This window comes from Opisthocomus hoazin, chromosome W, assembly GCF_030867145.1.
Source record: "Opisthocomus hoazin isolate bOpiHoa1 chromosome W, bOpiHoa1.hap1, whole genome shotgun sequence".
NCBI lineage: Eukaryota > Metazoa > Chordata > Aves > Opisthocomiformes > Opisthocomidae > Opisthocomus > Opisthocomus hoazin.
This window is the reverse complement of record NC_134453.1, coordinates 26,880,103-26,893,102: the sequence shown is the minus strand read 5'-3', so window position 1 is coordinate 26,893,102 and position 13,000 is coordinate 26,880,103. Positions and strand designations below refer to the sequence as shown.

The window sequence follows — 13,000 nt, the reverse complement described above, 5'->3', positions numbered from 1 at the left end:
TATCACGGACTTGTGTATTAGTGTATGGTTTGGCCTCCTGGGAGTGCATAGGGGAAACTTGGACTTTAAGGTGTGACCCTCTCAGGACGATATCGCCTTTGTAGGAATTTTTGTAGGAACTTTGTGGGAATTTTGTGCTTTAGATTACGTTTTGGCTTCCCGGGAGTGTATAGGGGAAGCTCGGATTTCAAAGCGTGGCCCTCCCGGGACGACATCCCCTTTGTAGGAAAATGGCTGCCCCGCAGGCAGCCGACACGTGTGATTGTGTGTCAGTGCGGGCTGAGGAAGCAGAGAGGCTTTATAACTTTCTAGAGGCTCACTTGTCACCGAAAATCCGGGAATAAAACCTCGTAACACCAATGTAGTGTTAAAAGGCAGGCATTCTTTATTGCAGCGCTGGATGCACGGGGGATAATTCCACCAAGCGTGCATACCCCATACCCTTTCCGTGCAGTTTATATAGATCAAAATATACATATTCATCTGATTACATAAGCCCTTTCTTTCATAGTCAAATCAGTCCATTTTCATACACTCCTCCCACCCACGCTTGCGCAGTGCCTCCTACTGGTGGTCGTCGGGGGTCCCAAGATGAAGGCTCATCCTCTTCATCACAGTTTCTGCGCAAACTCAGTCCTCTTCTGGCTCTTGTCCCTGCGGCACGGGTCGTCTTGACCAGTTCTAGGCACCTGCTCATTTCAATTGAAACTACCTTCTTTGGGGGGGAGATGTATGACTTTTTGCTTCAGTTAATTCACACAATAGATAGGTACCACAAATACACTTGCAGTCATTTAATAGCACTATTTCTATTAAAAAAATCCCCTTCACCATTATTGTTTAACGTTAATGATTACCTAGGGACTAAACCCTCTGTTCCCAGACTTAATGTCCAGATGGGCAGGGCTTTACAAGGGACATAGCAGCATTGTTCGTGCTTTATGATTAACTAATTCCATCACCGTGGTTACATTTCCCCCCTTTGGAAGTTTTGAAATAATTATCTTTTCAATACTTCCATTATTAAATTTTTCTTAATCATATAATGATTAAATATTATAATATATTTGCAGAATCACAACACTACACTTATAGTCCACTTGTTTCAGCATAGGATGGTGGAAGTGTAACAACCGACTCACTAAGGTTTTGTCTTCTTGCAATAGTTTGAATAATCATTCGATTAAAAGCTGTTCTGTTAGTGAGTTTTTTCTTCAGACAATAATATATAAGCAATATTATTAAAATTACTACCAGTAAAAGCAGTCCGGTACCGATTAAAGATTTGACCCAAGAGCTAATATTCCACCCTAATCCGTTAAAAATTTTATCAAGCCAATTTTCTTGCATGTCCTGTTGAATTTCCTGAGTGTCTTTTTCTATTTGTTTTAGTAAGTTTAAATCATGTTCAACATCCTGAGTGACGTTGGGGATATGTAGACAGCAATGATCTATCCTATCTTTTAGGTACTCACATACTCCATGTTCTTTTAACAGAAGCATGTCTAAGGCCATTCTATTTTGGAGAGTCATTCTTGAGGTTGCTTGCAACTGTAGGTTTAACTGTCTGAATCCTTTTTTTGTTACATTTGCTAATTTTTCTACTTGACCAGTTAGTTTATATAACCAGGCCTTATTCCTATAAGTCGATAAGGGAGTCAATAAAGATTCTAAGGCCCATCCAATTTTTACTCCTGTTGAAGGCTCATTCCAGTTTTCATCTTCTTCAACTTTTGATCTTTTTATTCGTATTAATTTTAAATTTTCAGAGTTCCCCTTAAAGGGAGTCTTTTTCCAAATTGGACATAATATTTGCATTCCTAAAGTAATTTGTTTTACCTTACCATCAACCGGTAGGTGAGTGGACCAGGTTCCATCACTCATTGTCCAAACTAAGTGTCCTGGACTTTGGATTGTAGATTTTCTACAACTAAAGAATGTTCCTCTTTTGGGCTTATAGGTATCAGTCAACTGTAAATCATTTCTAAGTCCCCTACACTGGCATCCATATTTCAAGGCAGCTGCTAAAGGTGGAACACTTTGGATTGCTTTACTAACTGTACTGCAATTATATATTTTTGTACAATTCCACCAGGGTACTACAATTTCCTTTTCCCGGGAAGTACTTCCTTTGTCATCGACCGATGGGAAAGCTGCAAAAATCATTCCATCTCAGGTGAAACACCAGGGAGCACTGGCCATATACTGGAACTGAGATGTGATGGCCATTGACCATACTGAATCCCACAAAGTTATTTCTTGTTTAGTTTTGTTGGACTCTTTGCATTCCCATTTCATGATTGTTCGAGTAACATTTTTCTTAACGGGTTCATCATAAGCACACCAACCTATATTGGGAAAAACTATTTGGACAAAAACATAATTTAGTAACTTCTCACAATTTGCTCTACTTCCAGGGGTTTTCCATTGTTTTCTAACATAATCTATTCGTTCTTGCCACTCAACAAGGGGAACTTGTTCACAATGAGCACCGTCATTTTTGGGTTCTTTGTTACTTAGATTTGTTGTTAAGATTCCCCACGGGACTGATTCTCCTACAGCCCTTGGGATTGGAAGACATGCAGTTATTTGGGTCACGTTTTGTAAGTTTGCAAATTCTTTTATAAGCCCGATCATCAAATTTTCTTCTGGAGTCCTCCTTGGGAGGTATATTAATTGTTCTGCTTTTATTGGCAGTGAATCGACGTTTTCTGTTCTTACTTCTAATATACTGAACAGTGCTCCTATTATCATCAGTTCCCAGATCGAGATACAGTCTCCCCGCATTTTACAGCAATAGCTACTTTTTAGATATATTTCAAAGTCAGTTTTGCAGTTTTTTGATCTCTATTGATGACTTTCCACGAAGGGGCCCTCTTCACACGAGTGTAGTGTATCCACGGTTCCACCCCTTCTACTTTGATTGCAGTGTAAGTTGTTAACAGTACCTGAAAAGGTCCTTTCCACTTCTCCTGCAGTGGTTCAGAGTTCCAAGTCTTTATGTACACGAAATCACCTGGTTGATACTGATGCACAGGTGTATCCAAAGCAAGTGATCTGGTCAGCACAACGTACTTTCGGAGTGCTTCAAGTGTTCTTCCTAAAGAAATCAAATACATTTTTAAATCTGTTTCCCCTGTTATTTTCATATCCCCTGGGATTAAAGGAGTCTGATAAGGTTTGCCATACAAAATTTCGTATGGACTTACACCATCTTTAGATCTAGGTTGAACTCTGATTCTCAGAAGTGCTAATGGTAAAGCTTGTGGTCATTTCAAAGACACCTCTTGACAAATTTTATTTATTTGTCGCTTTAATGTCTGATTCATTCTTTCAATTCTTCCACTTGATTGTGGCCTCCAGGGGGTATGTAAATCCCAATTTATCCCTAAAATTTTACTTACTTGCTGAACTATTTCTGCTACAAAATGTGGTCCCCTATCGGAAGACATGCCAATTGGTACCCCAAACCTTGGTATTATTTCCTTTAACAATATTTTAACTACTTCTCTCGCTTTGTTGGTGCGACAAGGAAAGGCTTCTGGCCATCCAGAAAAAGTATCAATTAATACTAATAGATACCTGAATCCATTCTGCCTGGGGAGTTCAGAAAAATCAACTTGCCAGTAATCTCCTGGAATGTTACTCTGTTTTGTTACCCCTAGGGGTGCCCTTTTCCGATTTAAAGGATTATTTTTGAGACAAATTGGACACTTAGCTATTATGGATTTAATTACTCTTGTCATTCCTACACACACCACAGATGATTTTAGGCTTGAGACCATAGCATCTACACCCCAATGTGTCTGTGTATGTTTTTCTTTTGCAAGTTCTAACATAACTTGCGGGGTTACAATTACCTGTTTTTCTGGCGTTACCCACCACCCTTCTGTATTTTGTGATGCTTTCAATTGTTCTGCTAATTGTTCATCCAATTTACTGTATTTTGGCTTTAGATTTGGGATTTTTATTTGTTTTACTGGTACTAGTGCAAAGATACCTTGTTCAGCAGCCTCCTTTGCTGTTTTGTCTGCCAATCGATTACCTATGTTTACAGCTGTCCGACCAAATTGATGAGCCTTGCAGTGCATCACTGCCACTTCCTTTGGTTTTTGCGCTTCTTCGAGGAGCTGAAGGATTTCTTCTTTATGTTTTATCGATGAACCTCGGGCTGAGAGCAGTCCTCTTTCTTTCCAGATGGCTCCATGAGCATGAATTACACCAAATGCATATTTAGAATCAGTCCCTATATTTACCCTTTTTCCTTTTGCCATTCGCAAGGCTTGCCTCAATGCCACCAGTTCTGCTTTCTGTGCCGAGGTATTTGCAGGTAGCGTTCCTGAGTCCAATACCTCGGTCGTGGTGACAACAGCATATCCGGCCATTCGTCTTCCTTCTTTCACAAAGCTGCTTCTATCCGTGAACAACTCCAGATCAGGGTTCTCCAGAGGTTCATCCCTCAGGTCCGGTCTGCTAGAATAGACTTGTTCAACAGTTAGCAGGCAGTCATGTTCTAGATGTTCTGTCGGATTTTCCGTCGATAGAAACATTGCTGGATTTACAATGGTTGTGGTTTTTAATTCCACATCATCTTGCTCCAGCAAGACAACTTGATATTTTAGCATTCTGCTGGGGGACAGCCAATGACCCCCCTTTTGTTCTAGAACAGTTACCACCATGTGTGGTACATACACCACTATCTTTTGGCCCATAGTCAATTTTTGAGCTTCTTGAATCAGCAATACTGTCGCTGCCACAGCGCGCAAACATCCTGGCCATCCTTTACTCACGTTGTCGAGTTGTTTAGAGAAGTATCCTACTGGTCGCTTCCAGGATCCCAGATGTTGTGCCAGCACTCCAAGGGCCAGATGCTGCCTCTCATGGACAAACAGTTCAAAAGGTTTGGTTAAATTAGGTAAACCCAAAGCAGGGGCCATCATCAATGCTTTTTTAAGTTCTTTAAATGATTTTTGGCATTCAGGTGTCCATGTCAAATACAAGTCTTTGGATTCTCTTAAAGCGTTGTAAAGTGGCTTCACATATAGTCCATAGTTTGGAATCCAAAGCCGACACCATCCAATCATTCCGAAAAAGGTTCTCAGCTCCTTTGGACTGTTAGGTTCTGGGATTTGGCAAATGGCTTCCTTTCTTTCGTTGCTTAGTTGCCTTTGCCCTTGAGATATTTCAAATCCCAGATAAATCACTGCTTCTCTTCCTATCTGGGCCTTATTTCTGGAGACTCTATATCCTCCTTGGCCCAGGAAATTCAACAAACTGATAGTAATTTCAAAACATTCTTCTTTGCTTTCTGCTGCTATTAGAATATCATCCACATATTGTAACAATGTCCCCTTTTCCTGGTTTTGTCTCTTCCATATTTCTAATTCCTTTGCCAACTGGTTTCCAAATATTGTGGGGCTATTTTTAAATCCTTGTGGAAGTACAGTCCATGTCAGTTGCATCTTTCGTCCTGTTGCAGGGCTTTCCCATTCAAAAGCAAATATGCTTTGACTTTGTGCATCCAGAGGTATGCAAAAGAAGGCATCCTTTAAATCTAGTACAGTAAACCATTTATACTCCTCTTTCAGGGATGTCAATAAAGTATAGGGATTGGCTACTACTGGGTGTATATCTTGAACTATTTGATTTATAACTCTTAGATCCTGGACTAGTCGATATTCCCGTCCCCCAGGTTTCTTTACCGGTAATATAGGTGTGTTGTATTCTGACTCGCATTCCACCAAAAGCCCATATTCCAAAAATTTCATGATTAACCCCTCTAATCCTTTTCGTGCCTCCCACTTAATAGGATACTGTTTTTGTCTTACCGGTTTGGATCCGGGTTTTAAGGTCACTTTTACCGGTTCTGCCAGTTTAGATCATCCTGGAATCTCACTTGCCCAAACCAAGGGGGTTACAGCATTTTCCACCTCTTCTGGAATTCGTTCTTCTTTAAAAGAATCCTGTAACATAAATACTTTCGCCTCTATGGCTTTTGATTCAGGTATCAATAATTCAATTTCCCCATTTTTAAAAGTTATTTGTGCCTCCAATTTACTTAACAAGTCTCGCCCTAACAAAGGCAAAGGGCATTCAGGCATATATAAAAACTGGTGTGTTACCCACTGTTTTCCCAATTTAAATTTTAATGGTTCTAGAAAAGGCCGATTTTCCCTTTGTCCTGTCGCACCAACGACATCTACCGACTGATGACTACATTTTCCTCTACATGTGTTCAATACCGAATAAGTGGCTCTTGTATCTACTAAAAATTCTATTTCTTCATTCCCTAGCTTTAGTGTAACCAGGGGTTCAGCTAGGGTTGACTCCCCCGGTCCTCTTCATGATTCCTCATCTAAAGTCATCAATTTAATCGTGCGAAGAGTCGGATCTAATTCCCCGGCCTTAGGACATTGTCTTTTCCAGTGCCCACGTTCCTTACAAATAGCACATTGGTCTGGTGCTAATCGAAGATTTATCCTCTCTCTTTCTCCAACATTCATCCCTCTTCCTCTTCCTCTGCCTTTTCTATTATTCCCAGTTAGAGCCGCCAATAACTTTCCATTTCTCTGAGCTTGTTTTACTTTCTTCTCTTTTTTTCTATTATTATACACAGTCCATGCTACTTCGAGCATTTTCCCCAAATCTCTAGATTCAGGTCCTTCCAATTTTTGGAGCTTTTTCCTAATATCGGGAGCCGATTGACCCATGAATATGGAGGCCAATTGTATTGCTTCGTCTGGTTGTTCTGGGTTCAAATTAGTATACTTTCGGGCGGTTTCCTTCAGTCTCTCCATAAAAGCTGAAGGAGACTCATTTAGTTCCTGCCTTATTTCATAAATTTTTGACCAATTTATCGCCTTTGGCATTGCATGTTTAACACCGAACAAAATCCACCTCTGATATCTGGTCAACATTCCTCTGGGTCCCGGCTGATTCGGATCCCAGTCAGGATCTGAAGAGGGAAAGTTCTGATCTACCGTTCCCTGCAAATCTTCATGAGCGTGAGCTCCTTCTACCTGTTTCTTAGCAGTATTCAGTACCATCCTTTTCTCCGTGCCATCAAGCAAAGTATCTAAAATCACCTGGAAATCATTCCAATCAGGATCCTGGGTCTTAATTATTGTCTCAAAGACCTTTGCTACTCTCTCAGGGTCCTCTCGATAAGTGCTTGCTATCTCCTTCCGCGACCTGAAATCAGTTATTGAAAATGGAACCTTTACTGTCACCGGACCAGTATTTCCTACTGCTTCTCGGAGAGGGGCCTGGAGGGGAGCTGGCTCCGCTGCCCCCCCTGTCCTTCCCCGCGTTCTTCCCGAAACCGGGCTAAATGCTCCCGCACCCTCCCCCAGAGGGGAGGTGGAAGGGCTACTGATCTAGGATCCCTCTTCATAATTATCCCCCCATTTCCGACGCGGTGCCACCATTAGCTCGACATCATTCTCCTCAGACTCAAACTTTAAACATTCTTTTCCGACACCACAGGCGGCACAGCATTTCTTTGAACCTTTCTTACATTTTTTTTCCCAAAGCCATTACCATAGAACCATGCGAATGTATCCCACACTGCCTTTGCCATTTCGGATGATTTCTCAGCGAGAAAAACAAATCTACGTATATCATTTCTTCCCATTTACCTTCCCTTTTACAAAACAACATCAATTGCAAAATGGTATTATAACACAGTGTCCCGTCCTCCGGCCACTTCTTCCCATCATCCAGAGTATATAACGGCCACCAATGATTACAATATTCAATTAACTGTTTCCGAGTTAAAGGATCCCCCCCCAGTTCTTTCCAGTGCTTTAAAATACATCCCAAAGGTGTGCCTCTTGGGATGGGTCTTTTACTCGGAAAGGTGCCCATCCTTCAAATGACCAGTGGTAGTGATTGTGCACTATATCACAAACACTAATCAGAGGGACCCCAACCCTTGTTGGAGCTCCCTTTTGGGACCCCAGCCCCCTGCTGAGATCCTGGAGACTTCAACCCCCTGTTGAAGACCTCCCCCTTGGGCCCCGCTCCACCGGCTTTCACCGAGCAGAGACTTTCCACAAAGGTACCTTTTAGCCCAACTCTACGAGGTTTTCACCACGATTTACGAGCAGGCGTATATTATACCTAAAGAATGCCTTAATTAAATTCCAGGGGACTTACTTGGAATCCTTCGGTCCGGGGATCAGAGGTTCTCCTCGAGAATCCCTCGATGCCGGCTGGAGGTCCCGTGATCCCACGGATCCGTCGGTTTTCACAAGCAGTGTCCCATCTGAGTCGCCAAAAACTGTCACCGAAAATCCGGGAATAAAACCTCGTAACACCAATGTAGTGTTAAAAGGCAGGCATTCTTTATTGCAGCGCTGGATGCACGGGGGATAATTCCACCAAGCGTGCATACCCCATACCCTTTCCGTGCAGTTTATATAGATCAAAATATACATATTCATCTGATTACATAAGCCCTTTCTTTCATAGTCAAATCAGTCCATTTTCATACACTCCTCCCACCCACGCTTGCGCAGTGCCTCCTACTGGTGGTCGTCGGGGGTCCCAAGATGAAGGCTCATCCTCTTCATCACAGTTTCTGCGCAAACTCAGTCCTCTTCTGGCTCTTGTCCCTGCGGCACGGGTCGTCTTGACCAGTTCTAGGCACCTGCTCATTTCAATTGAAACTACCTTCTTTGGGGGGGAGATGTATGACTTTTTGCTTCAGTTAATTCACACAATAGATAGGTACCACAAATACACTTGCAGTCATTTAATAGCACTATTTCTATTAAAAAAATCCCCTTCACCATTATTGTTTAACGTTAATGATTACCTAGGGACTAAACCCTCTGTTCCCAGACTTAATGTCCAGATGGGCAGGGCTTTACAAGGGACATAGCAGCATTGTTCGTGCTTTATGATTAACTAATTCCATCACTGTGGTTACACACTGAGCTCGTCCCTCGCTCCAGGGGCAAGGCTGGGCGAGGGACCATTGGTTTCGGTTACAGAGTGTGGTAGACAGAATGAAAGTGTTGCAAAAAGAAGCCAGAGTTAAGAGGGGGAAGGGAAAAACGATCATCTGTGCGGTGTTGGGAGCGAGTTTGGCTGCTGCAGTGGAGGAAAGGAACAGGAGGTCTGGTCAGGCTGAGGCGGTGGTAGATTCTCTGCAAGCGGTGGTAGAAACGCTGCGGGAACAGTTGCGGGAAAATAAGCGGCTGCTGGAGGAGGAGAGGTGCCAAAACGTAATATTGAAGGAGGAGTTAAGGAATCAGCTCCTGAGGGACTCAGACTCCTTGGCGGAAACAGAAGTAGCGCGGGCAGAGAAAGGGATATGATCGATCTATCCCCAGGGGGACTTGAAGGGAGCAAAAGAGACCGCAGGCAGCCCCCCCCCCCCCCCCCCCATGTACCCGTTGGTTAAAACGGAATTCGTATATGAAGATGACGGTGATAATCGTCCCCAGGTTATTACTAAAGAAATCCCTTTTGCGGCAACCGAATTGGCAAAGCTGCGAAAAGATTTTGCGAGAACCGCGAGAGAATCGGAGACCGAATATGTCTGGAGGGTGTCCCTGTCGGGGGGGGACGGGATCTTGTTGTCGGAAAGGGAAGCGGAAGGGTACTGGGGCCCGGGCGTGTTCTTAACCACCGGCGATCGCCGAGCCCCGTGATCGCTGACTCAGAGGGCTGCGTACTGGGCGGGGGGGTTGAACCCGCTGGAGAGGGGGGATCCCCTGGCCATAACGGGCACGACAGATCAGTTGCTGGAAAGTGTGCAGAAAGCGGCTTGCCTTCAGATGATGTATGATCGGGAACTCAAGCCTAATCTGAGCTCCCCGATGCTGCTGCCGGTAGACCCCGAAAGAATGACTCCCCTAATACGGGGGCTTCCCGATTCCCTGAAACCCATAGGGATCCAGCTTCAGGGGAGAATTCAAAACACCCCCAGCGAGGAGAGAATCGCGGCTGCCCTGGAGGGGGGGGCGGCCCCCGACCGTCGGTGGGCGGGGAGGAAGGTGTGGACGTGGGGGGAGATAGCCCAAGAGCTGATTAACTATGGGAGGAGATACGGACCTGTTAACCAGCCATATCGAAGGGCTGAAACCAGAGCCGTGCGAGCCGCAGTGCGAGGGAGTGGGCAGTCGTTTTTCTCGGGGAGAAGCCCGGATCTGGCCGGGAAAGGAAAGCCCCTGAATCGGCAGGGACTCTGGCAGTTAGGGCTTCAGAAGGGCATTCCCCGGGACCTAATGGATGGACTCCCGACCAAGAAGCTAGGACAGCTTGTGCAGAGATGGTCAGGGCGAGAAATCGCTTTTGCGCCAGGTCCTAGTGCCCCACCCTTGGTGGATCTGAGGGGGGAGCAAAATAGGGAAGAAGCTGGTGGGAAACTAAATCCTCCGCTCCCCCAGGGTGAGGGGGGAGGCGGAGGGTGGATGTTTGTAAGACAGCTCACCTGCAATAACAAAGGGGATTTATTGATTACGGTGGCGGTAGGGCCAAAGAGGAGACCGGTAACCTTTTTGGTTGACACCGGAGCACAAATTACTGCGCTAAGCCGGGTCGAGGCGGAACGGTGTGGAATTTCGGTCCCGTCCAAAAGCCTGATAGTTTTAAACGCCTTGGGGAAAACTCAGACAGTGCCCATGACTCCGGTGACATTATGGCTGCCGGGGGAGGAGGACCCCGTGGACACCATGGTAGCTGTGGGACCTTTCCAAATGAACCTTTTAGGCATGGATGTTTTAAAGGGTAAACAGTGGCGTGATACCCAGGGAAATTCGTGGTCCTTCGGTGCCCCCCAAATTAGACAATTGGCTCAAACCCCCAGCGCGGAGGCGCGTCTGCTACAAGCGCCGCCTGCCCTCCTCCCTTCTAAATTAACGAATGTGAAACCCTACCCGCTGCCGCTGGGAGCCAGGGCGGGCACAGCCCCGGTGCCGGCAGAGCTGCGGGAACAAGGAGTGGTGGTTCCCACACACTCGCCTTACAATTCCCCGGTCTGGCCGGTGCGAAAACCTAATGGAAAGTGGCGGTTAACGGTCGATTACCGCCGTTTGAATGCTAATACAGGACCGTTAACTGCTGCTGTGCCCAACATTGCCGAGCTCATTAGCACCATTCAGGAGCAGCGCACCCGATTCTGGCAACTATTGATGTTAAGGATATGTTCTTTATGGTTCTCCTTCAACCTGAAGATCAGAGCCGTTTTGCTTTCGCCCGGGAGGGACAGCAGTACACTTTCACGCGGCTTCCCCAGGGCTATAAGCACTCTCCCACGTTAGCTCACCATGCTCTAGCGCAGGAATTGGAAGCGATCCCCATACAAGCGGGGGTGAAGATTTATCAGTATATAGATGATGTGCTTGTGGGAGGGAGTCAGACAGAGGAAGTTAAGGAGGCGCAGCGGGACATTATCACCCATTTAGAACGTATAGGATTGACGATTCCGCCCGAAAAGATACAAGCCCCTGCTAGTGAAGTGAAATTTTTGGGAATCTGGTGGAGGGGGGGGAATGACTTGTATCCCCCCTGATACTCTGTCCTCCCTCGACCTAATTAAAATGCCAGAATCAAAGAAAGATCTGCACCATGCATTAGGACTGCTCGTGTTCTGGAGAAAACATATCCCTAACTTTTTGATTATTGCTAGACCTTTGTATGATTTACTGCGGAAAAAGGCCCAGTGGGAGTGGACCCAGGTCCACGATGAGGCGTTATGACTGTTGGTGTTTGAGGCAAATGCATACCAAGCCCTGGGACCTATCCATCCGACAGACCCAGTCCAAATCGAATGGGGGTTTGCCCGAACTGGGCTCTCAATTCATTTGTGGCAGAAGGGACCAGAGGGGCCCATTTGGCCCATCGGATTCTATTCACGTAGTTTCAAGGATGCTGAAAAAAGGTATACAACTTGGGAAAAGGGCCTATTTGTAGTTAGTCTAGCTTTGAGAGAGGCTGAACGAACTATCCGACAGCAGCCCATAATCCTTCGGGGCCCATTTAAAGTGACCAAAGCAGTTTTAACAGGAACCCCACCCCCTGACGGGGTGGCTCAAAGAGCCTCTGTACGGAAATGGTATGCCCAAATAGAGCATTATTGTGAGATCTTTTCTATATCTGAAGAGGCTACTAAAGTGTTGAATATACAGGATGAGGCAGACCTAGATAAGGATGCGCCCCAGCTTGCTCCTGTGATACAAATAGCTCCCCCATTTTCTGAACAGTTACAGAACGTATGGTTTACAGATGCTTCGTCGAAGCGAGAAGGAAAGATTTGGAAGTATCGAGCTGTGGCACTTCAGGTCGGGACTAAGGAACAAATCATTACTGAAGGGGAGGGCAGCGTGCAGGTGGGAGAGCTAACTGCAGTGTGGAGTGTATTCCAGCATGAGGCCCAAGCTGCTTCCCCTGTATATATTTATACTGACTCCTATGCGGTTTTTAAAGGCTGCACAGAGTGGCTGCCATTCTGGGAACAGAATGAATGGGAGGTTAACAGGATACCGATATGGCAAAAGGAAAAATGGCAAGATATTCTTGCAATTGCTAAATGTGGGAAGTTTGCAGTGGCATGGGTTGCATCCCACCAACAAAGTGACACCCCAGTGAACCGATGGAATGCTGAAGCGGATGAACTAGCTCTACTAGCTCCTCTGCAGAGCACCCAAATAACAGAAAATTTGGAACATTTATTAGAATGGCTGCATATAAAACGGAAACATTCAGGGATAAATGATTTATTTCGTGAGGCGCAAGCTCGAGGGTAGCCAGTTACCAGGGAGGAATGCAAAACATGTATATCCTCTTGTGAATAGTGTTGTGTCCGTTTGGACAGACACCCCCTGGAAAATGACCCCTTGCACTTAAAAGAAGGAAAAGGTTTGTGGGAGGCCTGGCAGGTTGATTACATTGGTCCGTTTCGAAAATCAGAGGGAAAATGTTACATACTGGTGGGTGTTGAAATAGTGTCTGGACTAGTACAGGCCAAGGCATGTGCCAAGGCGACAGGGGA

General features: G+C 45.2%; 1 pseudogene; it reads left to right on the top strand.

The window, feature by feature from the left end:
- Nucleotides 1-230: 230 nt before the first annotated feature.
- Nucleotides 231-12,755, top strand: LOC142365475 (uncharacterized; annotated as a pseudogene).
- Nucleotides 12,756-13,000: the final 245 nt, after the last annotated feature.